This window comes from Ambystoma mexicanum, chromosome 12 (assembly GCF_040938575.1).
Source record: "Ambystoma mexicanum isolate Mex_15411 chromosome 12, UKY_AmexF1_1, whole genome shotgun sequence".
NCBI classification, from domain to species: domain Eukaryota; kingdom Metazoa; phylum Chordata; class Amphibia; order Caudata; family Ambystomatidae; genus Ambystoma; species Ambystoma mexicanum.
In genome coordinates this window covers 360,116,059-360,143,842 of record NC_090936.1, presented here as the reverse complement: position 1 = coordinate 360,143,842, position 27,784 = coordinate 360,116,059, and the positions used below count along the sequence as shown (strand labels likewise).

Genomic DNA, 27,784 nt, shown 5'->3' with positions numbered 1-27,784 from the left:
ATCCTTCGCATCAGAATCTTCCCTTGGCTACTGTGCATCCTAAAAGGCCTGGCACGGCCGCACTGAGTAGCCAGGCAGCAGCCATTTCTTTTACTGACACAGAGGAGGGCAAATGGCGATCCTCCATGGTGAATTACACGTATTTAAAGGGCAATATTCCTCCAGTCAGTTCTTTTGTAATATATTGGTTGTCCTTCCAGATCGGAAACCTCAGAAGGGGTTTCAGACGGGAAATGTATTGCACATTTTTGGCCTCCCAGCAGGGAGGAAGATTGTGTTCTCTTGGGCCCTCCGCTGTGACTTGTTTTCTCTGCGATGCCATGTGCCATGTGCTAGGACACCTATTGTAGCGTGGTATGAGCTACGGCCGGAATGCAGACATTTTTGAGAAGAGGTGTGGGTTGGCAATGCCCTTTGTTTGAGCAGTATGTGTTTGTGAAGGCCGATTTACATTTTACAATTATTCATATACTGGCATTTAATTGAAACATTTGTGACTACCTAAAAAGAAAAGGGGAATTTGAGGACATTGCTCCAGGTATACGTTTACACCTCTTTTTTATCACAAATTCCCAAAATAATGTCTTTCATTACTTCTATGCACCTTCCACATTGGCGGGCTAGTACAGAAGTCTATGTTAGACGGGCTAATACAGAAGTCTAGGTTAGACAGATGGCGGGCTAATACAGAAGTCTAGGTTAGACGGAAGGTGGGCTAAAACAGAAGTCTAGGTTAGACAAGCTAATGCAGAAGTCTATGTTAGACGGCAGGCGGGCTAATACAGAAGTCTAGGTTAGACAGAAGGTGGGTAATACAGAAGTCTAGGTTAGACAGAAGGCGGGCTAATACAGAAGTCTAGGTTAGACGGAAGGTGGGCTAATACAGAAGTCTAGGTTAGACAAGCGAATGCAGAAGTCTATGTTAGACGGAAGGCGGGCTAATACAGAAGTCTAGGTTAGACAGAAGGTGGGTAATACAGAAGTCTAGGTTAGACAGAAGGCGGGCTAATACAGAAGTCTAGGTTAGACAGAAGGCGGGTAATACAGAGGTCTAGGTTAGACAGAAGGCGGGCTAATACAGAAGACTAGGTTAGACAGAAGGCGGGCTAATACAGAAGTCTAGGTTAGACAGGCTAATGCAGAAGTCTATGTTAGACGGAAGGCGGGCTAATACAGAAGTCTAGGTTAGATGGAAGGCGGGCTAATACAGAAGTCTAGGTTAGACGGCAGGCGGGCTAATACAGAAGTCTAGGTTAGACGGAAGGCGAGTAATACAGAAGTCTAGGTTAGACAGAAGGCGGGCTAATACAGAAGTCTAGGTTAGACAGAAAGCGGGTAATACAGAAGTCTAGGTTAGACGGAAGGCGGGCTAATACAGAAGTCTAGGTTAGACAGCAGGCGGGCTAATACAGAAATCTAGGTTAGACGGAAGGCGGGTAATACAGAAGTCTAGGTTAGACAGAAGTCTAGGTTAGACAGAAGGCGGGCTAATACAGAAGTCTAGGTTAGACAGAAGGCAGGCTAATACAGAAGTCTAGGTTAGACAGAAGGCGGGCTAATACAGAAGTCTAGGTTAGACGGAAGGCGGGCTAATACAGAAGTCTAGGTGAGACGGAAGGCGGACTAATACAGAAGTCTAGGTTAGACAGGCTAATGCAGAAGTCTAGGTTAGACGGAAGGCGAGCTAACACAGAAGTCTAGGTTAGATGGAAGGCGGGCTAGTACAGAAGTCTAGGTTAGACGGAAGGCAGGCTAATACAGAAGTCTAGGTTAGACAGGCTAATGCAGAAGTCTAGGTTAGACGGAAGGCGGGCTAGTACAGAAGTCTGGGTTAGACGGAAGGCGGGCTAATACAGAAGTCTAGGTTAGACGGAAGGCGGGCTAATACAGAAGTCTAGGTTAGAGAGGCTAATGCAGAAGTCTAGGTTAGACGGAAAGCGAGCTAACACAGAAGTCTAGGTTAGATGGAAGGCGGGCTAGTACAGAAGTCTAGGTTAGACGGAAGGCGGGCTAATACAGAAGTCTAGGTTAGAAAGGCTAATGCAGAAGTCTAGGTTAGACGGAAGGCGGGCTAGTACAGAAGTCTGGGTTAGACGGAAGGCGGGCTAATACAGAAGTCTAGGTTAGACGGAAGGCAGGCTAATACAGAAGTCTGGGTTAGACGGAAAGGGCGAGCTAATACTGAAGTCTAGGTTAGGCGAAGGCGGGCTAATACAGAAGTCAAGGTTACACGGAAGGCGGACTAATACAGAAGACTAGGTTAGAAGGAAGGCAGGCTAATACAGAAGTCTGGGTTAGACGGAAGGCGAGCTTATACAGAAGTCTAGGTTAGACGGAAGGCGGGCTAATACAGAAGTCTAGGTTAGGCGAAGGCGGGCTAATACAGAAGCCTAGGTTAGACAGGAATGGGAGGTTGCAGAGCCGGCATCCACAGATAAGAAGGGTTCTTAAAGTAAATATCTCAGTGAGATCAAAGACTGACCAGGTGGACAAGGGTGCGACTGTGCCTACAGGCTGCACCAGGGAAGTTGTAACACCCAATAGTGCATGTATGTATGTAAGACCTACACCACAGCCCCTGCCAAGTTTAATTCATGAGGATGGTTCATTGCACTCACAATTTCAGATTTTAAAAGTGTTTAATATGGCATTAAAAACTTCTGGGGTTCATTCCTCCAATTGTTCTCCCCACTATTTTAGAAGAGGGGCAACAACCTGCATGTCCGCATTGGGCATAAAGCCTGGACTGGTCAGGGGAATTGGGTGATGGGAACTAAGCTGCTATTATGCTCATCAAGGATTACACAAGGTGGGGTTCCATCGCAAATATCATATTAAGCACAGTACTGCATATGTTGACTTTCCAGACCGTTCTAAATTAACTTTTGTTTATTACTTCCACAAGAATTGCAAGCACAGATAAATATTTGTACAATGAGGCATTCGTTCATTAAGCGGCGGAATCACGACTCGGGGAGCAGGATTCTGAGATCAGATCATTCGATCGGCTTGAGGGGTCTCTGCCTCGTGCATATGATGCTTGGGTGATGTCTGCGCACAGCACGGGGGGTTAACTTTCCAGTAGCTGGCTGTACTACACATTGGTGACAACAACCTGAACGAGGCACCCGAGTGCTCATTAGTGATTTGTCTTTTTGCACTGGAAAATGTGACCTGTCATCATATAATCCCAAGCAAGATGTAGGGACCTCTTACTTTGGAAAGCAAAGGCTTTCAATGTGTCAGCCAGACAATTTATCATGGACATGCCACCTTATGTTGGGTGTGGGACGTTTTTGAAGAATCACATATGACCACATATGGTTTGAATACTGTCACCTAACATGGTCTTTACCACTAATGTTACTCAGTCCTGCTTGCTGGTGGTCAGTGGTGGCTTGTCAAAGTGACCTTCTGGCTATCAGGTGCTGGTGCTGATCTGAGAGGTTAATGTTAATGGGGCCGGGCACCAGCTTTGGGTACAGCCTGTGTGCTCAGGGCTGTCTAGTGATATGATATGATATGATATGATAGGTTATTTATAACGCGCTTAATACCCAGAGATTTCTAAGCACGGACCCGGGGATCGAACCTGTGTGGCTATGTGTCATCTTGCTTCCAAGGCGAGCACGTTCCCGCTGAGCCATCCTCCCGAGACGGGTGCCGGAGGGCATGTTATTGCACTGGCTCACAATGTATTGTTTTCGGACTGAGGAATTGGGACTTTTTCTGACTGATGAAGAGAAAGTTGCATTATGAAGACTGCTTCCATGATATTTTTTTACTGTCTTTTTTATTTAATCATTCTCTTAATAATAGTTCAACTATTTCTTGACATGTTTTGCTTTTCTCCCTTTCTGTAAACAATATGTTGATTGAAAATAAATGTACCCAACAGGCTTCCAATAGTAAAAGGTCTTGAGAACTAGTGCACCTGGGCTTCCAACAACCCCTGAGAAACATCCTTCTGAGACTCTTGTTATCCACTTCCCTGAGTGCTTCACTTTTACTCCTTCATCGCACCAGGGACATCAGAAACCCATTGGATTTCTAAACTACTCAATGGAAAAACGATATGACAATAAGAGTTACACGTGCAGACATGTTATGTATTATGATTCATGAACTACATAATCTGGGCACTCTAGGCGCCTCATTACGAATGAAGCGCTAAAGGTATAACTGGTGGTACTTCTACATGTCGCCTGTTTTTCGTCTCCACCGAATTATGGGTTGTGTAACCTGAATCCGGGAACATTGCCTGCTTGTGGCTGAAGTTATTACCTCCACAAATAGGCAATGTTCGTGGCTTTAATGGTTGGCAGTATTACCACCATTCCCCAATACATTTCTATGGGGCATCAGAATGAGTAATAGACCTTATTCTAAATCAGGAGGGAACCTTTCCCCACGCCTGAGGTAACAGCAAGGGAGTTAGCTGGATCTAGCACTGCTAATACCGCCCATTGTGATTCATTCTATCCATAGGAAAGTATACATGTCTACCTCTATGGACGACTTACCCTCAATCTGAGGGCCACTTGGCCGGGCTGGACTATTCCATCATACCTCTGACATTACAACAACAAAACAATATTCACTGGACAAGTAAATCAATTTCGAAGAAAGCGAGTTCCGATTAAAACAAAAACACAGTGCTCCTATATGCCTAAGAAGGTTATGGTTTAGCTAAATATAAATGGCATCATTTGGATTCACATGCTCTTCTTTGCGATTATTATTTTTTAAATTCAATTTGCTGTATATAGAATGTGACGATGGTCCACGCTGTAGAAAACGATGAAGGTCTACCGACAGAATAAGCTGCAGGGACCCAGGGAGATCGCTGTAACTTCATTCTCCACCCCGCTGAGCTTTGGAGCGGCAAACCGTCGCCAGACGCAGAGTTTGGTGATACGGGAAGTGCTTGTGGCGCAATTTAATTACGTCTCCTACCCTTGACAGACGTTAATGAACCACCGGAGCTCATTTTAAAGGAAAGGGCACCTTGTGGCGCAGTGGCCCGATAGAAAAATTACACATCACTTTAAAACCGTAAGCCTGATTGTGTGATCAATAAAACACTGCGTGAGCAGCAGTTGCCCATCCTCACATTGTATTTCCAGTGGCTTTATCAAGTTTTCCGATAATACACACCTCTTTCCGTTGTGTTCATGTACATTATTAAAAGCATCAGGGGAACCATGGTACAGTTCAAATTAAGCATGAGGTTGACTTTTCTGATTGCTCTGAAGCGTGTGAAGAGAGTATTGTATTCAAATAAAACCCACCAAACGCTTATTTTCAATATAGTTTGCTTAATGTTTATTTCTTGCCTTTTTACTCACTATTAGAGAAGATGATCAGCGTTTTAATAATTGTTCTTATGGTGTGTAAAGTGTAAATAAGAACCATACAGTGGATGTTAATGCTTACACACTACACGGCTTTTTCAAGACCCAGAGAGTGATTACACTGTTATGCGAAAAGAAAACAAAACTCACTAACAAAACCAACAGTTTGTACATTTGTGTAGTGAAAACCTTGAGTTAGGGGCACAGGAGAAAGGGATGCAAATGGAAGGAACACAGCGTCAGGATAAAAATGGAAGAAGGACAAGGGGGGCATTGAATGGGAGGAGCATGAGGAAGTCAATAGAGGGAAAGAATGGGAAGGGGCATGTGGCAAGGTCCATGTGAAGGCTCTTGGAAGGAAAGAGGCACAGGAGAAAAGGTACATGGGCAAAGTTCACTGGTGGGCAGAGGAATATGAGAGCAGAGCCTGGGTAAAGAGACACAACGAGAAGGGTCTCAGACATCCCACAGTCCTGCATTGACTACATCTAGTACCACTTGCAATGGCGATGCCATTAAATGCTAAGATTTGAATGTGGCTTATCTCCTCTCTTCTGATCAGCACTCTTTCTGATCCAACAGCAAAGACTACGTACACAATCGCACTACCATAACCATATTCCCTCGTCCCCAACACCTTTGTCTCTTGCTATGTGTCGACCTTTTGGTATTGTACTCCATTCTCCATGTCTCTCACCTCTACCCTCATTTTTTCCGCAGATCACAATTTAGTTTCTCCTGGGCAGGGAACACTATATGCCGCATCTTCTGAAAAGCTTTGGCACCATAAGACTACTACGGTGGTGATGGCAACGGTCTCCCATTGTTCCCACAAAGTAAATCACTTCCTAGATGAAAGCAATTCTAATATGCTTGCAATCGAGGTAACTTTGAAATTTGGCACAGAGTGTAGAAAGATGTTGTTATTAAGCATCTATGACCCGCCAGAGGGGTTGTATACAGACGGCCTGTTTACATGTATCAATGTATTATTCTCTGAGTGGGCAGGTAGCCCAAGACATGATCTACTAATTGTGGGCGGAGACTTAAACGCTCGCTATCATGACAAAGGGATGAGTGCCACTTATTGTATTTTTTCGGTACGTGTTCATTATTGCAAAAAAAATCCCAATAATCAGGGTAAAAAGTGGATCCCATTTCTCAGAGAGTGGGAAATGACAGTCTTAAATGGTCATACTAGGGGAGATCAACCTGGCCAAGATACCTGGAGAAGTGACAACAAATGGGCAACCCTGGACTACATCTTCGGGAATATTGCTGTACTGGAACTGGTCTCCAAGTTGGTGGTATACCCAATGCAAACAGCGATCATGCTATACCAAAACTTATAATGGCCTTGCCCCTTAATAAACCCATGCTATCAGGCACAGGAGGCATAACATGCAGCCATGCTGGAAACCAGTTGCGCTGGTCCAAAGTTAACATCGATAAAATCACTTGTGATATTTATGACACAAATGAACTCTGCAGAGTATTTTTTAGATCGTTCTGTGCCGACGAAATTGAGAAATGGCTGGCAAGGCTAGCAGCAAGGACTGCGACATCTGGCAGACATAAGCAATTGGCTATTGATAAAAAGCATATAACACCATGCAACATTATGATCCATGACTCCAAGCAGAAGATGCAGAGGTACATTCACAATCTTAAAACTCTAAGAGGGCCCTTTGTTGAAAGAGAGGCACAAATAAATTAAGTAAAGTCTGGATACAAAATCTGGGTCAGAAAGAGGAGATTTTCTCCAAAGAATGTAGAATGGAAAAGGATGATTGGGATTGTCCCTGTAGTGCAATCATGCGAGTGCCTCTAAATCGCCCACTTAAACACTTGATATCCACTTTGGGGTAGTTCTGCATCTCCTTATCTGGCTGCTAGTCTGCTAGTCCTTCACAGGAGAGCTGTATGCATCCTCTTATCATTACATTACCTGTTGCTGAAGGATTGGATGCAGTACATGTTGTGCATTTTCTTTTCAATCAATGAGCCAACCTGATGTTTGCTGTACTGGAAAACGGAGCTTGTGCCTTGGAGTGCATGTAGTCATGAAAAGAGTTTTATTTACATAACGAGCATGTGGATTTCAGCAGAACAATCCCCCACGGATACGACTCCACCCTATCGCTCTCTCTTTCTCTACCACCTGCCTCTATTTCTCCCTCACTTTGTCTTTCTCTTTCCCACTACTACCATCTATCTCTCTCTGTGTCTCCTTCCGTCCCCTCTTTACTCCTCTCTCTTCCGCTCTCATTCTCTCTATTTTATTTATTTACTGTGCATTTGTAAGGCACGTATACATCAAGTAAATTGTGTTTCAAAGCGCCCCAATTGTTTCTATCGCACACACACACGTTATTTATTACAACCCCTTGCTGTCTATTTCAAAGCAAATGTCCTTTACCTGTTTACTGCAATCCCAGAGTTCTCTGCACTCGCTTGTTACTATCTGGACATTCTTTAGCAATATGCATCCTCCAAACAAGGAATACATCAACACATCACAAATCATACTCTATTGTTTTTTAGCTCAATTTGTATACATCTTTTATGGTCCCATATGCTCTACTCCTTTTTTTGTGACAGACTCTCTATGGTTTAGCCCCTAGCTACTGGGGGATGCTTCGGGGCTCCTCATATCCCTGCACTGTATTTATATGATATATACTGTGTTTGTTGGGTTTTCGTCATCTTTACTTTGTTTTTGCAGGAAGGTTGCTGTTAAAGTATACAATCTAGCAAGGCTTTAGCAGAGATACCAACAGCCAGTCAGGTGAGCCCATCACTGTGAGTAAGTAACCACTAGTGATTGTATATCTTCAATGCAGTGTAATGTAAGGTATTCCTGTATAACACACTTCAGCCACTTTGGCAGCCTTTATTATGCACACCTTCTGTTCCCCCCAGGAGCCCTGCCACCCTAAGCTCCAGTCCAGTCTATAAGCAGCAGTGACCAGGAAGAACTCCAATCCTATTCCGCCACACCCAAATTAAAGTTAGCGAATCGGTCGCTCCCCTCTTTCAATCTGGCCAAGTTTTGTTATTGTCAATTTGCATCCAGGCTTAATGTGTGCCTGGGCAAAAGAAAAACCTGGATTACGCCTCGCTCAAAGGCCCTGTTGCAGAGCACACACTAGGGTGGAGAGTAGAATTAATACACATTTGTGTGCATGCAGCAGAAATTCACTTGCTATATATGGATGTATTGCTGCATGGCCCTTTGTGTTTTTCATAATTTAATTAAAATGTAGCTTTCCTTTTTGGCTGCTATTTTTTCTGAGAACATAATACAATGTCCAGGCCACTGGCCAGGAGAAATAACATGCATGCATCCTGTTAATTTACCATGCCATGGGGCTGGATTACTGTACGACACAGCATTTTATAGACCCAGCAGGATATTGTTCTTTATTTTGAGGAGGGAGGTTACGGTTAGGCTGGGGACAGTTAAATCTGAAAATGCTGGCATTGATCTAATGGAAAGCACTTGTTTCTTAATTAAATGTTAGTTTGGATGTTGGCAGCCAATGTACTTAGACCTACTGTGATAAAGGCAGTAATCCAATGCCTATTTATGGTATTTTTTTTTTTTAGAAGAGAAATTGATTTACAAAAAAGAGAGGAACAGAAAAACTATGAGAAAAGAAGAAAAAGCGGATTGAAGAGGAAATCCAGCAAAACAAAAAAAATGAAGCTCTGTTTACAGTTCAGACCATCAAAATGTCAAGTTGCATTGCTGCGAGAAAAGTGGAGGAAGGTGACCAGGCATCTTCTTCAGGTACAAGTGTTAAACTCGGTTCTTCACTGGAGCCATCAACAAGAGCTCAAGATGTGAGACGAGAGGAAGTGAAAGAAGCCAGAGTCTCTGCAGTTATTGGGGACATCTCAACAGAGTCAGATGCAGCAGCAACTAAACTGTCAGCAATCATTGAAGGTGCACCCGTAGAGCAACGGTCAGAAACAAGTCTGCCTGAAAGAATTGAGGATATCCCTTTAGATGAAGTGGCAGCCAGTGGTGCCTTTCTCTTACAAATCGCTGAAGATGCACCCAGAGAGGAAGTGGCAGAAACAAGTCCGTCAGAAAGAATTGAGGGATTCCCTTTCGAGGAAGTGGCAGCTGGTACTGCCTTTCTCTTACAAACTGCTGAAGATGCACCCACAGCGGAAGCTGCAGACACACGTCTGTCAGAAAGAATTGAGGACAATGTTCCCTCTAAGCTGTGTGCATGTGCACTTGCCCAGCTTCCTTTTGGGTGCCGCTCAGAAGAATTTTTGTTTTGTTTAGCAGCGCACACAGAAATGTCCCACCAATTCATAAAGATTTAATAAGGGACAAGCCACAACCTAATATTTGCTTTCTCACAAAATAAAGCTAAATTGGACTAACTAGTCTAGTTATTCTGGTCTAGCCTATTTTCATGTACTTACTATGCAAGCTTGACCACATAAACCTAAAAATCCTAAAAACAGAATACACCCATAAGAGCTTCAAAACTAAAATGAAAAGGTGGTGCCACAAACAGAAGACATTGCTAAGATATGCCTGCACCCATTAACCAAATAAGATACCCTCCCCACCCATTACTCTTTTGCTTGACTCTACCACACTTAAACCTTATGACTCTAACTTCCGCTGCAGGTCACATTTAAATATTACTAGAGAACAGTAACTGTGCCTACCATCGCTCTTTAAACATTTCCCAGACTTGTACCTACATCCACTTGTTTTCTGTTTGTTATAATAGGAATGACGTTCAAGCACAAGAATTTCTGGTACTTATGGTGCCTTAGCAAAAGTGTCACCCAGACTATGTAACCCAACTGTCAGCTCAAATATCGCATACAGACTGTAAGTAAGCTAACATTACCCTATAAGTGGAGAACAACATTGCAACATCATTTACTTGGCCTGCAAGGAATAATAGGTATGGGCTATGCCTGCCATTTGCTGTATATAGTATTAGGGCAAAAGATAGTAAAATAACTAGCATGCTTTTCACACAATATTCATCCTTTCCATGTTTTCTGAGTTCCATGGGTCATAGACCTTAACATATTATGTGGTAATTTGCTGCTTTACAAAAACAGTATTACTGAGCACTTATCCTACCCAACAATGTAAAGGTGTGTTATGTAGCAAACAATCTTGTATTCACTTCATAGTAATTGTGCACATGCAGATTCATAACATGTTCTTAAACTGCACATGTCATGGTGAGGCTTTAAATATGTTTTACTTTCAAAGTATAGTGGATTTGCAAATACCCAAGTTAGTGCTTTGCTATTACAATCCCTCACTTTTACAGTTGAGTACTGGAGGAGAGCACATGATCTGGGGAGGGGTATGGGTGGAAGGGCACAGAGAATACTCCTTCAAGCTGAAGAACAAATCAGCAACTTTCAAAAATCAAATCAGATGTTTTGGCAGTACAGTACAGTGAAGGAAATGAGTTGTTTGTTTGCTAAAGGATGATAAACTCTAGTAACAGTCTAGGAAACTGCACCTTCTGTTTCTTTCTGTTCTCAGCTGCTGAGGGCTTTTCAATATAATCACGTGTTTGCGTTTATTGCTTCTAGCATCCCCATGCATCTTCTTTAAATTACATCCATGAATTTCAGAAGAGGGGTCCCTAGTCAAAGAAAAAGGCACTCAATCTGTTGTACCCCTGAGCATTGCTGCTATTGACTTAAAAGGCAAATACATGTGATATTCTTCAATGGGGCTCCTGAAGAAACCTCTGTAAGGCTCTTTTTGCATTTAATCTTGGCTGTGGCGAGGAAGGGTGAGCAAAACTATAAGTTGCATTATGTGCCCTGTGATTTCACCTCCTATTTCAGGGTTAAAAGCAGGGCTCTTATACGCTTTTACTCCCTACTTGGAATCAAATAATTTTTGAGGGAGTAAGAAAATAATGAGCTGTAACAGTTGGGATATTTCATGCTTATTAAAATGTTCTTTCCCCTTAAAATGTCTCTTGAAATAGAGCAGAAATATTATTAGATCTCCTGCCACTGCTCTGCTGGTCACTAATTCAAATAAATATCAGTGGAACCTTGTGGGTAGAAGCAGGAGGAAGGCTCCTATGTGTTCTTGGTTTCCCATTTTTGTTGGGCACATTTTCCTGTTTTTAGAGAGTAAACATGTATGTGTATATGCCTTTTAGCCGTAAGGCTTGTTTTGAGTAAATATTGTTACAACTTACAGTACAACATAATGTGGATAGTAAGCAGAGACCCAGGAATTCTGGTCATATTCTGTGATGCAGTTATTCTGATGCAATTATCGTCCTTATACAACTTGAGGCATGTTCCCCTGGCCCTTCAATTACTTACTTAAAGTGGCACATGAACTATTGTATGTATTCGTACAAAGTCCTTTTAGTTTCCATTTTTCCTTTTGCAACAATTAGATCCTATCTGAATTCTTTGACAACCACATCCGTGATAAGCAATATTTGTTTTTGTAATAAACTAGTGTTTTATTTCAATGGTATTAAACACTTTCTGCATTGTCTCTGGGCGTTGTCAACAAATGAATAGCCACAACTAAACCTATTGTTTATCCTGAGGCTACAAAGCTTTTTCTGTGCATACACATTTTCTTCTATGCACTGGAATAAATTTGGTAGGTACTATGGCATATCTTAAAGTCTTGGACTGGTTGATGGGCATTCCTTATAATCATATAGAAAATATTTATTTTTCTAGCCTATGTATGTTTGGAAAAAATGTTGTAAGATGCACCTTTTACAATGATTTGTAAAGAATTACAGTGGTTAGGAAGGGGGCATACCCTTCCAAACTCTTCAGAGAGGGTAGCTCACTAAGTATGCATGCTTACAAAGTGGCTTATGTCATTATTAAGTTGTGCACATGGAAAATAAAGTGCACACAAAAGCTAACCATTCCTGCACTTAGGGAAAAATAATTACAGGGACCATTGATTGAGGATATCCCTTTCGAGGAAGTAGCAGCCGGTGGTGTCTTTCTCTTACAAACCGCTGAAGATGCACCCACAGAGGAAGTGTCAGATACAAGTCTGTTAGAAAGAATTGAGGCTATCCCTTTAGAGGAAGTGGCAGCCAGTGGTGGCTCCAGTCTGTCACAAACAATTGAATATTCCCCCAAGGAGGAAGTGGCAGAAACCAGTAGGTCTGGAATAATTGGAGACATCATCATCCCCCCAGAGGAAGCGCCAGGTACTAGTCATTCAGGAGAATCTTTATCTGCTTTCCTACATATAGAAGACTCAGGGAACTGGGGTGTGCAGCATGGAAAGATGATACACAGGTAGCAGACTATTTATTTCAAAATCCTAAAGCAGATCAACTTTCCCATTTCTTTCAGCACCATCCAATTCAACCTCCCAAACATAAACAAATTAAAGCAGAATTAGCATTTTGGAGTTAAGATGGGAGCAAATGGCACTGGTCAAGTTACTCTGAAATACAAAAGGCCCTTTTTTGCTCAGTTTGTTTGGTGTTTACTAAACGTGAAGAGAGGGGTCCTTTCATCAACGGGATGAAACACTGGAGGCGTGTTTACCAGCACATTGTAGAACATGAGGCCAGCCAAGGTTATCAGAGGTGCACGGATTCATATATGTTGACATTTTCAGGGATCGACATAGGCAGTCTACTCTTTCATTGACAGAAATTAGCTCGAAGTGAGCAACTAAGAAAAAGGAGAGACATATTGGAGCGCGTCATTGACGTTGTAAAAGTTATTGGGAAAAGGGGGCTCAGTTTTCGTGGGAAATTAGAGTCCATGTTTGAGCTGGATAATGAAGAGCAAGATCATGGCCACTTCCTTGAAATCTCTCTGCTCGTAAGTAAATATGACAGACCTCTAAAGGAACATATTGATGCCTTTCAAACCATATCCAAAAAGAAAACTGGGCAAGGACGGGGTTCTTCTGTGACCTTCATGTCACGCTATTACTGCTGCATTTAAGGGTCCGCCCAAACATTGGTCTGGCGTGTTTACCCCCAGCTCAGTGCTGGGGGTAAACACGCTAGAAAAGTTCCCACTTTCGGGCACAATTAGCGCTGCTCTATAAGCGCGCTAATTGCTCCAAAAATGCCCAGTTACCGCCCAACCCTTGATCCGGCACCAAACCGGTTGGTGGTAACGCTATTAGCGCAGGCAGTAACTCGGCGGTGATACCGCTAGGATACCGCCCAACTCGTGATGAGGCCCAAAGACTACAGTTGGGCATGTGATTGAAGCCATTTCCAAACTGATTAAAATGGTAATCGGTCAAGAAATAAAGGAAGCAGGACTATTTTCAATTCAGATAGACTCAACCCAAGATGTGAGTGTTACTGATCAGTGCTCTATAATTATTAGATATGATACAGACATTGTACATGAACGCCTGATAGCAGTAACCAACTGCACTTTGTCTACTGGAACGGGTCTGTTTGAGTTGATGCAGAGTGTTATTAAAGATAATGGTCTTGACCTAGGCAAGTGCATTGGAAATTCAAACGATGGTGCATCCAACATGCAGGGCCAGTAAAATAGTCTTGCATCCTGGCTCGGTAAGGAATTCCCTGGTCAAATACATGTCTGGTGCTATGCACATGTATTAAATATTGTACTTGTAGAAGGGACACAAACATCAAATGAACCCACGTCTTTGTTTGGCCTGTGTCGCTTTTTTCCAGGAATCCTACAAAAGGATGGATGTGTGGCGTGAGCCGTCTTTGGAAGGCCGCACAGTCCAAATCATAGGAGAAACAAGATGGTGGGCAAAGGATGCAGAACTACAGAATGTTTTGGCTCCTTTAATAAGACGAACAAAGCAATGTTCACTGATGTGGTTGTAGCACTCAATAATATTGGCTCAAATACAGATAAATTCAATTCAAATGTCTGTTACCAAGCTATAAACTTTGCTGAGGCTCTCTGCAAATTCCAAACAGTGCTCACAGCCCAGTTATGAGTATTTCATTCTACAACCCCATTATCTAATTACCTCCAGACAAGTTGAATGGACATTCTCCAGGCACAAAGAATGGTCTTGGATACTACAAAAGCGCTTGCTGCAGATTCAAGAAATGTTGATACTGTGTACTGTGCAGCAGAACAATTTGCAGAATGGGCCAACGTGGGCTTGGAAGAAAGACGCTATGATAAAGGAGTGAAAACTGTACTTCCAGAGGGGAGAGTGTCCCACAAAAAGAGGATGCCTGGAAGGGATGAGCAAATCACCTTGGCTAAAGACTGGTTTAGAGTTAGTGTACATAATGCCATTATGGACAACATTATTCAAAGCCTAACTAGTTGTTTTAAAACCCAGTCATCTCTTGCCGCAGAGACAGCATGCCTGGATCCCAAACATTTCAATGAAAGTGTCCCTGACAATGCTCTTAGAAATATTTGCTCCTTGCTTGAAAGACTGGATGACTCCATATCGGTACATGGGTTAAGGGAAGAACTCTTGGACTTTGCAACCAAGTGGACTAAACTGAGGAGAACACTACCAGAAGAGTTTGCATTGAAAGCCCTATGTAGTGAAGATCCAGCACTACAAGAAGAATTTGGCGAGCAACCTAAACATTTAGTACAGAAATGCAATACATTCTGTAACTCTGCAATATGTTGCTACTCAATCCTAAAACAGTATAAACTTTTTAGTAATGCTTGCAGGCAATTGTATTTGGCTTACACATTCATCTTGACCTTATCTTGTATACAAGTAGCATGTGAAAGAAGTTTTTCGAAATTGAAGAATATTAAAACTCGCCTAAGAAACCACCTCAGCCAGGACAACCTCAAAGGCTTCATGCTCATGTCTGTGGAGTGGAATGTGCTTGTCCAATTGCAAAATCCAGACATAATCGACCTGGTTGCGCAAAAGAGTGCAATGTTAAAGGAACTCTTGATTGAGTGGGTTTCTAGGTTTCCAGGAAGAGTTTTGTGCCAGCTTGTAAATGCATGCAAAATGTTCTTAGATTGCTTTGCCAAACCACATTTCTTGAAGGTAAACAGCCTAATATTGTCTTTTAAAGTAAATCAGTAAATTTTATTTTGGATAAGTCATCAACTAACATCTTAAAAATGTACCTTATGGCACCTGCAATATTCACATTTGACCATCATCACCTCAATACTACGACCTTAACTTGGTACAGTTGAAATGTGCAATACGTGTACTCTGAAACCAGGATGGGTCCAATCAAAGACCAAAGTGGGAAGGCTGACACAGAACTTAGAATCATAAGGTTTCTGTTTCTGAGAAGATGGTACCCTTCATCAAGACGGTGTTAAGATCACTGAGGACAATATATGAATCATTCAGCTTTACATCTTTGTGTATCATCAGATTTGGATTCCAGCTACATGACTTTCAACAGAAAAAAAGACTTTCCACAGATGTTAGGGCTCGGGGCTAGGGGCAGGGACAACCCAAAAAGCAATAAAGGCATGCGATCAATGTATGGCATTAGTCATACCAAAGACATTGTAATAGTGCCAATGACACAGCAAAAATTCAAATGTATCCCCAAATGGACAATCCAGCCTTTTAGAAGACTTCTCTGCCTGACATTTTTGTGGGGCAACCGCCTGCCAAACTATGTTTCCTAGCAGCACCTGGGCCGACAACTACAGGAAGGCCACGTTGGGAGTGGCACGTCATCGCGCATCCACAGTAACCAGGACACAGTGCTTGTGCTCAAGTCCTCTTGCCGAGAAGACGTGTCTCCGAGCTGCACCGGCTTCATACCCATTATGAGGGGCCACGCCCCACTGGATCGACATCCCCGCCCCTCGCCTGACACAGATAAGTGCTGCAGTGCTCTGCATAACCACAGGGAGCAGTGGGGTCGAGCAAGGGGCCCAGCCACACCAGACAGAAACAACTGGCCTCTGCTTCCTGCAAAGCTAACTGTACCAGTAAGACACTGCCTGCCCCGCAACAGAGGACAACACTAATCAACGCTTCCCACTCACGCGCAGCATCATAAATCATTGGATAGCAGCTCGCCAGCCGTGGGCACAATTCGGAACACCTTCCTAACGCATTACTAACTGCTTACTCCTGCATGCCCTAACTAACATGTTACACTTATCAGAGCCACATGCAGCCCCTACTGTGCATGTTTAGTAGTCACGTGCAGCCCTGCTAAATCTCCTGCATGTGTACATGCATGTGAACAGCTGCATGCGGTAGTGTTTGGTATGTGCACTAATTGCAGCACTCTCTTGCAGCATTTGAACAGCTACTACGACACCTCCTGGCACAACGAAATCGCAGGAGACAACAAAGGTCACCCTGGGTGACAACTAACCTAATCTAAGTGCTGCACTACCTCATGTGTGTTTATTATGTTGCTGTGCCTTTGTATACTGCTATAGTGATATTGTATATGGGTGTAGAGTCAGAAGCAGTGTAACAGCTCGCTGGAAGCATGCGCAGTGGTGAAAACCTTACCCTAAAATCACCAACCTATCCATAACCCCTCCCTAAACCTCATTCCATTTGTCCTACTTCCCCCCCTTCCTATCCAACCATCGTCACCTTAACCCTCCTTCCCTGCTGGGGTTGCGCAGCCCTGTATAAGCATTGACTTGCAGGTCCCAAAACCGCAGTGGGGGCAGTTAGTTCATGGCACTCCTGCACCTCAGAGCTGTGGACCCTGTCACAGAATTGTATGCAAAGTTTTGTTATTTTATGAGTTGTGTTGTAATGTAATATTTCAGCATAAATACACCTGGCAAGGTACTTTCCAATGTCATCATTTGGCTGTACTGCTTATTAAATGCAACTCTATTTTAATTACTGGTGGCAACGAATAGACTTGCCTTGAGTCTGGTTCTTCAAAATAAGTATTTAGCTATGTGATGATGTTGTTTTTTTCATACATATATTTGTATTGTTTTCACAAAATAAACAACCAGTAAGAACAGAATCATAACAACAAAGTCCCCAACTCCCCCACGACCCCCCCACCACCCACCGGAGGTTAAACCCCTAGTTCCTGTGGAGATTATAAAGCTTGGAATAGTTCCAGTATCCTGATTCTGTGGGGGCACCATTGCATCATACAGTCCGACTGGAGGTAGTCCAGAACCACCCCCACTCTTTCGAGAAGGACCCATTATAACCTTGTATATTGTGAGATAATGTTTCCGTTGCGACCAGTGTCCACACCTTCTGCAGCCAGCTAAACATTCCAGGGGGGTCGCATTGCTTCAATTTCTCGGCTATCACTGCCCATGCCGCAATGACCAGGCCCATAGAACGTCTCCATTTCGCCGTCGAGTACCTTTTGGCTATTTGGTCCCTCAACCCACACAACCAGACCTTCGCTCCCGATTGGTCCACATGAGGGAACATCTCCTTCATTTGGGACTTCACTCCCACCCAAAAGACCTGAATCCCTTTACAGTCCCACCAAATATGCCTCCAGCTGCCTTCCCTCTTGCAACCCCTCCAGTATAATTTGGACGAGTTTGGGTATATCACATTTAGTCGCTCCGGTGTGTAGTGCCATTGCAGTACAATCTTAACCCACATTTCCTTTGTTTGGATGGATCGGGTCAGTTTAGGGATGTTCCCCCAGAGCTCTCTCCACTGATGCTTGCTGATGGATTCCCCCAGTGTTCGTTCTCAATTTAACATGTAATTCCATCTGATATCCTCCGTCTGCACATTTGTAGATTTATACAGTGTTGACACAAATTTCTAAGACCCCGAGTTGGTTACGGTGTACTTTTCAAAGGGGTCGAGATCCCTCGAGGCCGCCCATTTAACTGTTGCCACCGCAGCCAGTGTCGGAGCTGTTCATATTTGTATCTGTCTGACTCTTTAAGCTTTAGATGTCTGGTGCAGACTTCAAACGATTTGACCTCCTGGTCCTGATACATTTCTCCTATTTTGGTCCACCCTGCTTGCTCCCATTTCCTGAACGCCCCTCTCTCCATCCCTCGGGGAAAATCCGGGTTCCCAAACATAGAAGTAAACGGGCCCGGCACACCCGTCATGACGCCCTTTCGCATTTAATCATCCCATGCATCGAGAGTGGCCCCCATGACTTTACTTATACCCAAGTTAGGGTGTCTCCAGTATATCCCTTTCCATAAAAGGTCCTCTAATGGGGATCTTGCTACCGCTCTTGCTCAGCCCATATCTTTTGCCCTTCCCCCATTCATTCCTTTAAGACCCACAATTGCGCCGCCTGATAATACCTACGGAAGTGCTGGAGTGCTAGGCCCCCATCCTGATGCTGTGCTGAAAGCACTCCTCTAGCCACCCTGGGCGGTTTCTTCCTCCAGACATAGGAATAGACTATTTTAGTTAGCGCTGTTAAAAATGAATTGGGGACTGTAATCGGGATAGCCTGAAAGTATTATAGCACCTTAGGAAGGACGGACATCTTAACCGAGACCATGCACCCCGACCAGGAAATCGCCAATGGGTTCCAGTGCTCCAGATCCCCCTTAACTTTTGCCAAGAGGCCTGTGTAGTTCTCCCCATAAAGGGCCTCTATCTTGCCCGTAAGGGTTACACCCAAATATTTTATCCCAGTTTCCGCTACTTTCAGGTTTAAAGATGTCGCCACTCGTTTGATCTCCTCGTCATCACCTGCCAAGGTTAATACTTGCGATTTATTTCTATTTATCTTCAAACCTGATAGTGCCCCAAACTTTTCAAGTTCCTGACAGATCACTGGGAGGGATCGGGTCGGATACGACAGGACTACTAATATATCATCTGCATACGCCATCACCCTATGCTGCATGCCCGCCATGTCTATCCCTACCATCGAGGGTAGCTCTCTGATCCTTATCGGCAATGGCTCAAGGAAAACAGCATATAGAAGAAGCGAAAGCGGACATCCCTGTTTGGTGCCCCTTGACAATTCCACCCTACCTGTGACTTCCCCGTTCATTGCTATCCTGATAGCGGGGGTGTTATAGTTTCAAAAATTGCTCTCCAAATCCCATACTCCTTAAGGTCTGAAACAGCATGGAACATTCTACCCGGTCAAATGCTTTTTCGGCATCAAGTGCCAGGAGAACTGCCGGGGTATGCTTAATCCCTATCTTTTCTACCAGATGAATGATTGACCTAATATTATCATGGGTTTGACGGCCCGGGATGAAGCCTGACTGGTCTTTATTAATGAGTTTCGGGAGAAATGGAGTCAGCCTAGCAGCTAATATTTTAGTGTAAATTTTGGAGTCTAAATTAATTAGGGCTATGGGCGGTATGAGCTCGGAAGCATTGGGTCCTTGTCTGCTTTATGAAAGACCAGCACTTTGGCCATATTCATCGACTGTGTCACGTTCCCCTCTTCCTTGAAGTTGTTATATAGTTTTGCTAGAAAGGGGGATAGAATGTCTGCATATTTCTTGTAGAAGGGCACCGTAAACCCATCAGGGCCCAGAGCTTTGTTTACCTGGAGCTCTCTTATAGCCTTCCGAACTTCGTCCTCCCTAATTTCTCCTTCTAGGGAATCCCTCTCTTCCTCTGACAACCAGGGTAGATTTATCACACTTAAATAGGAGTCTTGATCCGAGCAATTCGGGTTGCCTGAGGCATACAGCTTCTGATAATAGTCTCTAAAGACTTCCCCCATGTCTCCCGTGCGGGTTACTGTCACCCCCTGAGCATTCCTTAGTGTTTTAATCGAAAATTCCTGCTGCTCTCAACTGCCTAGCCAGGTACTTATCGGCTTTATTTGCCTTCATATAATAATAGTGACAGAGATATAGAAGGCTTCTCTACGCTTTTTTTGTGCGTAGCACATCTAGTTGGCTCTCTATGTTCCTTAACGCTCTTTTCAGGCAGATGGTGGAATTACGGGAGAGTTCCCCGCAAATATCTGCCATCTTCAATTCCAATTTCTTCTCCCACGCATACCGCTGCTTGTCTTTGGAGGCTTTCAGGGCGATCAAATGCCCCCTCATAACGGCCTTAAAGGCCTCCCACGCCATACCAATACTAACCTCGCCCGTATCATTGAGTGCCCAGTAATCCTCTATCTTTTCCCTAATTGGGTTCCCTAACTCCGGGTCCTGGAGTATTCCCTAAGGGAGCTTCCATCGCCAGAGCCCCAACCTCCTCTCCAGAGTATTTATTTCCGGACAGAGAAATGGGGCCTACATCCATTTCTTGAACCTCACCCAATAACCCCACTGTAGTGCAAAAATAACCTATCCTAGACATTGAATTGTACACATGAGAGTAGTATGTGAACCCCCTCTGCTGACCGCTAATTTCCCGCCACACATCACACAGCGCTAGTTGGTTCATTTTTTGGCGAAGACGTTTTGATGGAGTCCCCGGTTCTTGGTGTCTCCCTGAGCTTCGGTCCACTGCAGGGACCCACGCCAGATTCAAATCGCCCCCAAGGATTATCTCCCCCTCTGCAAAGGCCTCCAGCTTCCCCAACATCTCTCTCAGAAAGCTATCTTGCCGCGTATTAGGAGCATATACCGAGGCCAAAGTAAAGTTCCTCCCTTCTGTTGTGACATTGACAAATACAAATCACCCCATTTTGTCCACCTGGGTATTGTGAAGCTGAATATTCATCCCATCATGGAATGCGATCAGAGTCCCAGCCTTCTTGTCTGCCGTATTTGATTGCACTATCCGCTTGTACCCGCTTAGACAAATCTTTGCTTTATCCTGGTGTCTGATATGCATTTCCTGCAACAACAGGATGTTCCCTCTCTCCCTTCTCAGGAATTCTTCAACTTTCCTCCTCTTAATTAGGGCATTTATGCCCCGGACATTATATGTTAATATTCTCAGCTTCCCCATTGGCAATTTCCCCCCACAATGTGCAAGCCCCCTTAAATCTCCACATATCCTCCGTCCTCCAGACTTCCTTCCCCCTGATCCTCTGGCGCCTCTCTCTCCTCCAGAACATAAACTCCCCCCAACACCCCACAACTGTCCCGAGGAGGGCCCAGGGACCTATGATTGCTAGGACGCACAGTCCGTCGCACCTGTCCCTCAGAAAACTCAGGAATAACACCCCGGGGAGTCCTAAACCCCGCATTACCTTCTGTCTCGTGAGATTCTGGCGTTAAAACCCACGCCGGGCCGCGTTCCTTAAGACCATTGGAGCGCCAAGTCCTCCGTCCTTTCCAGGGGTATGTGATCACCCTTCCCTCCGGGGCCAGACGCCCCCTCGACTGCCCTGCGCTCGCAGACCTCAGGGCTTCTCTCCCCCATCTGCTTCCTGCTGCGATGAGCCTCTTTCCATTCCCATAGATTCCTACGGGGTACATCCTTGGGCCGTGGGCACTTTTTGTCTCCGTCATCCTCCCGGATGCCCATCACCTGTAGCCCCTCCTCACAAGATGTCACCCTTCTTGGCTTTCCCTCCCAGGAGAATAGCAACCCAAATGGGAAGGTCCATTTGTACCGAATCTTCCTGATCACCATTTCCTTAACCACAGGAGCCATTGCCCTCCTCTTCTGAAGGGTCACTTGAGCCAAATCCTTATACAAGTGAATTTCCACCCCATTCATCTTTATGTGGTCCATTCCCCTGGCTTTCCTCAGAATTTCCTCTTTCTTTGGATAGGAAGACATCGCCACCAACATGTCTCTGGGTTATTCCCCCAGTTCGCCTGTCCTCTTGGGGCCCACCCGGTGGACTCTATCAATTTAACGATTGCAGCATCCTTCTCTGCAAGTATGTCTCTAAAAACTTCTTGTACCGCTTTTTTAAAATCTTTTTCTTCCACCGACTCCACCATATTCTTAATACGAATATTCGACCTGCGGGACCGATTTTCTAGGTCCTCGCATTGAAGCTCTAGATTATGCATCAGGCGCACCAGCTGCTCCTGTGTTTCGCTGTATTGCTGCACTTCATCTTTCACGTTTTGCACAATCTTTTCCAAAGTATCGGTCTGCTCCTCAAGCTTTGAGACGTCCAGTCAAAGGTCCTGGACCGCCTGCTTCATATCCTCTCTCATGCTGGCGAACTGATCCTGTACCATGGACATGAATTTGTCTTGCAGCTCCCTGAACCATACCTGCATGTCCTCCTTCGAGATCTGCATTCCCTGCGTGCGGGCCTGATTCTGAGCCTCGGAAGCATCCGCCTCAATTCTCCCTCGGGAGCTGCCGGCAGTGTCGGCCAACCACATCTGGACTAAATTAGCATCCTGTTTAGAAGAGATCGACTGCGACCCTGATGGGCCTCCCTTTCCTTTGTTCTTGGACATCGGGATTCCGCCCGCTCGTTCCTCTGCTCACCTCCAAGAAACGCCTCTTCTGTTGGCGTACTCTGTTCATGGAGCTGCACCCCACACTTCTCGCACTCCTCCGGGACTCTGCCCGCTGAGGTAGACTGGGGTCCCCTCCCTCCTTCCCCTCACTGCCTAGATGTCCCTCCCGGGGGGGGCTCCTCAACCCACTGTGGCCCCACTTCCTCCAAGTCTCCACCGAAAGACCTCCAACCGGGCCTTCTCCTTCACACCAGTGTCCGCTCACTTAACCAATGGGACCTCCGTTCTGTGCCCCCTTTATTGGCAAATCACTTTTGGGGCCTCCGCCCTCCAAATGTCCAGCACCGGCACACGCCTTCTGCCCTGGCCATAGTAAGGTGGTGATTAGCCACTCCTCCTCTGTCACGGCCTCAGAGACACGAAGTCCGCCACAGGGTGGTGCAGGTGTAAATGGTAGGTCCCCCTGTCCGGGACTGATGTGGGCTCCCCGCCCGAGTCCTGTTACTTCCAACGTCCCTCCGCTGCTGGTTATGGGGCGGTCCGGGACGCTGCAGATGCCTCCCCGATGCCCGCCTGTGCGTGCCTCTGGGCTTCTCTCCCCGACAATGCTGGGCTTCCTCTGAGTCCCCCTAAGTGCAGTGGCTCACTGCGGCTGCTGGCCCGCCCGTTCCCGGTCGGGGGGAGGGCCCCACCACCGTGAGGCCGCCTGTCGTCTGCTGGGGCCACCCAGTCGGAGCTCACCTCCGGCTGCGTTCCTCTCCTTGGGAGGTGTAGCGTAGCTCCCTCCTCCCCGCTCTTCTCTCCCGATCCGGCGGCAGCTCCTCCCAGGCTGACCCGTCACCGAAAGCAGAGAGGCGACGCGATCATCCAGCCCCTCCCGGTCTGCTCTTCTGCAGGGAACAGGAAGGCAACACGGCACTCCCCCCCACCCCCCGGGGGCACTCCTCACTTCTGTATCCTGCCGCACTCGCCAGGTTCCCCTGAGCCGACTCTCAAGCCTCGGCTGGGGACCCGCGCTGTAACTGGAAATGGCACTGTCCCTCTACAGTGCGCACCCTGCTGCAATTGAGTACGCCGCCTCGCTCAAACCGTGTCTCATGTTCTCTGCGGTTATTCGCCACCTCCAGGGGCCGTAGGGACAAGCTGCTCTGCCGCTGCGCTCGCAATGCTAAACTGTAGTGCTTTATTGTCACGGCCCGGCGGGAGAGACTTCTACGCGCGTCTCCTCGCCATGGCCGCCATCTTGGAGTCCCCTATGATGTTGTTTTTAAAAAACAACATCTTGTTTTCTCAAGCGTTTACACAAAACATATCATGCAACATACACAGTCCCTCCATGAGTAGCATTTTCTGTAAAGTCTTGAATTGGCGCGATTCACGGATGGTGGTTTGAGAGCCACTTGTTTTGAGGCGATAGGTGGGCCACTTTTATTTGGGTGTCTGGGCCTATTTCTTGTCCCAGAACGACTCTGACCATCACATACCCATGTGAGGTCTCATACCCAGCTGCAGCCTTAGTTGTCCAAGATGCAACCTCCTAGAAAAAAGATGCAAAAGAATATGGCCATATAATGCAATCATACAACTCTGCCAAACCTAATGCCCAGCTACAGCCATCAACGCATTGGTGTACTCTTATATGGACATGTGCTACCTTAATTTGCCCAGTTGTGGTCTCATGTGCTGCTAGAGACGTCATAGGCTCAGCTGAAGAATTGACCACTTGTACCACTTGAGGTGCACACTAATGGCACCACCAAGCCAAACTAGGAACCACAGCAATCGATGCACATGTGGCATCCCGTTGCAGAGAACAGTTGTTTCAACTGCACACCATGCAATGATCTTTTTTAATGTGAAGGACCATACATTGCTTTTCCTAGTATTTTATCGAGCATGCACACGATCCAAAGAGACGAATGGAAAAGACAGGTGTGATTTTAATAATTTTGGTGAGCGGTTTGGGTCAGTGACCAGCATGGCAGTTAGGAAAGATCTATCAGAAAGGGCACTAGAGAAAAGAGTTTCAGGAATACCAGTGATAGAAGGGAACAACAGGTTGGATCATAAGTAGCTCACTATTCTTAGAGAGGCACAGCTCCACCCTACTGATGAGGTTGCTGTTGGTACTCTTGTTCAGAGGAGAATTGCCTAGCATTTCGGTGCTGGACTGCCCCAGGGCAGGACAAAGACTGATATGTTTAGGATATTTCTTCTCTGTGAAAGATAGTGAGCTAAAGACTCTGGGTAAGTCTCTCGTAACCAGGACTAATGTCTGGCAGGGGGACTCCCAGGACCCCCCTTGTTAATCTGGATTATAAGTAGGGCTTTCACCTCTCAGTTTTCACTCATTTTTACACATACAGATGTAAAATCACTCGGTTTCCTTTCAGTATCTATTCACAAAAAAATTGAAAAAGCGAAAATGCATGTGACCCGATTCACTCCTCATGCTGTCAATTTGCCTTGCAGTCTAATGGCTGTACAAAGCAACACAAATGAGATTTATTTTCCTTTTGAAATTGTTTCAAAACACTTAAGTGTGGGAGTGGGCGGCGCCCACAATGATTCCTTGTGGGAACGCGGGACGGCATACAAACACGCACTTAGCACTTAAATTAAAGGGCTGGCGGGATGTTTATCACATCAGCAGAAAGAGCATTATGTTGAAGAACCTTTATTGGAAATTTGATCTTCGTTGAAAACTCTGTAGGTTTTGTTGTGGTTTCTTTAACAAGGGGATATCAGGGCCACTGTAAACGCCCTTTGGACTGAGCCACTTTCTAGTGAATTGTGTATGGTCTTTCACAGATTTTCTGATGCTGGATCGCAATGTCTGAAGAATTTCAGAGGACAGCAGTTTAGTTAAGGGGAGAACCTGAGTGTGTACTACTTTGGACTACTAAAGTAGTTTGTAAGATGACAGAATGGTGTAGACTGATTCATCGTGATCATATCAAGAGGTTCTGATGCCTTTGATCAGGCATGTCATGTCCCAGCTATAGTTCTATTGGCAATTAAACCTTTGCATATTTTGCTGATTTTTTTCTATAAAGGAACCCGCAATTCTTTCCCATCCATATTGTGTATGGATGAAATTTGTTAATTGGCCCTCTGGGTCTTTAACATTCATCAATGATTTGATATAGTTATTTTTCTGACGAGGTGGTAAAAATGTGGTTTTGAAAGTAGCATTTCTTTCTTTCAGAATTAGGTTTTTGTCAAATCTAGTCAATCTTAGTAGTGCTAGTATATTTTATGTTAAGTATGTAGGGTGCATTTATGTTCCAAGAATATGTTTAAGTTTTTGCCCTCTTTTTCTTCTGTTTTACGCACATCTGAGAGTTAACAAAAAAACGACGACCTCACAAAGATCCAGCATACATGATACGAGTACCTGTAAAACATGACAGGTATGTATCCATACCCACCATCCAAGAGGTGTAGGCGTGGTCATTGACCAATAACAGAGACAGGGCCTAATTATATTTGTATGAGATGTTTGAACACTCAAAAGGGCTGAGGTAATGCATCCTGATTGAAGGGTTGGCACTTCCACAAGCACTACAAAATAAAAGTATTTACGCAACAAAAAGAAGGCTACAGACTGTGGCTCATACCAGTTAGAGGTAAAACATTGTTTGAAATATGGATTCTTTGTAAGAAAACTGAAAACAATGACGGTTGATAATAGCCTCACCTGAAGCTGATATGATGCCAGCCCTAAATGAACTCCACAGATACCCCATGGGCGTGTGAAGAGAGCCTGAGTTTAACACAAATCGGGATCAAAAGCTAGGACTAGTTGATGGAATACATGACTTATCACAAAGTGCAACAGACCTATGTAGTCCTCTTATAAGAGAGTTCACTTACACAAGATATTGGAATAGCGGATCAGGGAGACTAATAGTTACTCTTTCTCTTTTGCAGGAATTGTGGTGTGCACTCACCTGAAGGATGCCACCCTGGATTACTTCAAGTGGTCCAAACACTCATAATCACTTCAATCGATTGACTAGAGACTATCGATCAACAGAAGGACACCGCTCCCAAAGAATGTATCAATAATTCACGCAACAACCTGTCCATCATTATATTGGGCATCCCACCATTACAATGCCTGCATTTTTATGTTCAGGATTTTAGTAAAATGCATGAGGGCAAGGGATATATTAAAATTAGACACAGACCTCTGATGTGTACTATGAAGATCTGTTGGTCTTAATCAGACATGTTCTGTAATTGTTTTGTGTAGGAATAAGCTATGGCTCTCTTGCCTCCTTCTAGATATCTGTACACCTCTACTACTAGGCTCATAAGATACCCTCCAGTCTAGGGGGGAGTGTAGCCTTTCTCCTCGTTGAAGAATTAGGGAAACTGTACAGTACCTCCTCTACTTTGATGGTATGTAGTACTACAAGACAGAGAGGTACATCATGTTGGATAGGCCTTCGCGCTAATGCGTTCCCCAAACTCCTGATGAAGTAAATGATCCTGATCCCCCACTCTACTAACCTTAGATCACCACAGTCCAGTGCCTGCTAGCCTACCCCTTTACATCAAATGCCAGAAAAGGGTAAATGAGGACGTCACAGAAAGGGATCTCAGGCACGGTCAGTGATAGGAGAACTCACAAGCAGTCTGCTACATTGGGCCCGGCAACTATGAGAATGTATACTGAGGTTTACATACCCTTGGAAAAAAAATAATCATAATCCCAACATAATATATGTTGTATCCAATAGCTTTATTTAACTGAAGACCAGTAGCAAATAAGCTGCAGAGAGAGTTATTTTTATGTTTCACATTTGTATGATCGAAAGTGTATGTCACTTTAATAGCTGCAGCTGATGCTGTGAGAATTTTGCTGTGTTTTTCAGTTACAATCTTGAACATTTGGGGATCCGATTTGTACATACTTGGGTAGAGACTTTGCATGTCTCTTCTCTTTTAAGACATGAAATGATTGACAGCCTGTGTCTGGACATCCACATATGGGTGCCTAGAGGGGGAGATGCTATAAAAATAAATTAATGCTCCATGAGCTGGTGAGATACTGTGTAGACCACATTCTGAATGTTGTAAACGTGTTAGCGTACTTCTCAGTAATGGAAATGGGGCTGCACACGTACATGTTACTGCTCCAACCACCTGGGGAGTAACAGTGCCCAACCCGTGATCCGGCGGTAATGCCGCTTGACGAGTGGCCG

General features: G+C 44.8%; 1 protein-coding gene and 1 long non-coding RNA gene across 3 annotated transcripts in view; one reads left to right on the top strand and one right to left on the bottom strand.

Annotated features, from left to right (window-relative positions):
- LOC138513536 (uncharacterized) overlaps positions 1-11,807 on the top strand; it is a 539,144-nt gene extending 527,337 nt beyond the window's left edge. The window contains exons 3-4 of the long non-coding RNA XR_011281769.1: positions 8,080-8,142; positions 8,964-11,807. This is a non-coding gene — a long non-coding RNA (uncharacterized lncRNA). The remainder of the gene's footprint in view (positions 1-8,079; positions 8,143-8,963) is intronic.
- The window catches only part of LMNTD1 (lamin tail domain containing 1), a 2,112,860-nt gene that overhangs the window by 1,990,365 nt on the left and 94,711 nt on the right, over positions 1-27,784 (bottom strand). The window lies entirely within an intron of this gene.